At 50.4% G+C, this 1,027-nt stretch overlaps 1 pseudogene; it reads right to left on the bottom strand.

Annotated features, from left to right (window-relative positions):
* Positions 1-209: 209 nt before the first annotated feature.
* On the bottom strand, positions 210-733 carry LOC121457484 (annotated as a pseudogene).
* Positions 734-1,027: the final 294 nt, after the last annotated feature.

Below are 1,027 nucleotides of genomic sequence, written 5' to 3'. Positions count from 1 at the left end.
AACCTGGAGACAGTCTTATGTGCCAGAGGACCCTGAAGTCAGCTTTTTTTTTTCTATTTTAGAAGGATTTATTTTTACTTTGTCCAAGACTTGAGAGGGGCTCCAAGGCGTTACAAAGCTGCTTAGTGGCTTCTTGAGAGGTTCAGGTGAAGGTCCTGAGGCAGGTTGGTGCAGAGCAGAGGTGGGAGCCCCTCGAAAGGAGAGGCCTCCTAGTCATGCTTGAGAGTGAGCTGTTCAAAGAGTTACTCATCCAGAGATGCCCAGGGCCCAGCCAACCTGCAGAGATTTGTCAGGTGGTTGTCCATCTTCTTGATGACCTTCGCCTTCTCATCCAGGAAGTGGTTTTCGAGGAAGTCACAGAGAAGAGTATCTATGTGAGCAGAACCCAGGGAATGAGGATCCAAAAGGGCCTGGTTCAAGTTCTTCTCCAAGGCCCAGGCAGCTTCCATGGCCTCCTGGGTTTTACCCCACTCATCTTGAGATGGCTTCTGCACATCCTGAAAGAGTGCATGCCCTCCACAATTGTTCTGATACTTGAGACGCTCGGCACCCTCGCGCTTCTCCTTGACCATTCGCAGAAGAAGTGCCCTACACTCTCCAGAGCCACATCATCCTGATCAAAATGGTAGCTCAGAGAGAGGTAGGTGTAGGAGGCCCACAGGTGCAGGTTGACCAGGCAGTTCACGGCAGCCTCCACTTGGGTGGAATAATTCTGACAAACCTGGGAGGTCATGGCTGAGATGCAGTCTGGAGCTACCTGCCAAGAGATGGTGCTGGCTGATCCTAGGAGCTAAAGGTGGTGAGAAGATAGTCCCATAGGCTGTGACCAGAGAGGATAGGGAGTGGTGTAAGCTAACAAAGGGAGGCCCTGGGTCTGTTCTGTCCAAACACTATTGAAACAAGACACAGATACATGGGATCTCTGAGAGCTGCTCCTAGTTTGAGGTCTTAATGAGAATGTGTGGATGGCCTTTAGACCCCCTAAAATCCAATGGAAGATCTTACAGAACTTTTGGGAACTGGGGTA

The sequence above is a fragment of the Microtus oregoni genome, unplaced genomic scaffold (genome assembly GCF_018167655.1).
Source record: "Microtus oregoni isolate MIOR12 unplaced genomic scaffold, Mior012 000016F_ref0000370, whole genome shotgun sequence".
In the NCBI taxonomy this organism is placed as follows: domain Eukaryota; kingdom Metazoa; phylum Chordata; class Mammalia; order Rodentia; family Cricetidae; genus Microtus; species Microtus oregoni.
The sequence above is the reverse complement of the archived record's forward strand: the minus strand, read 5'-3'. Positions and strand labels throughout refer to the sequence as shown.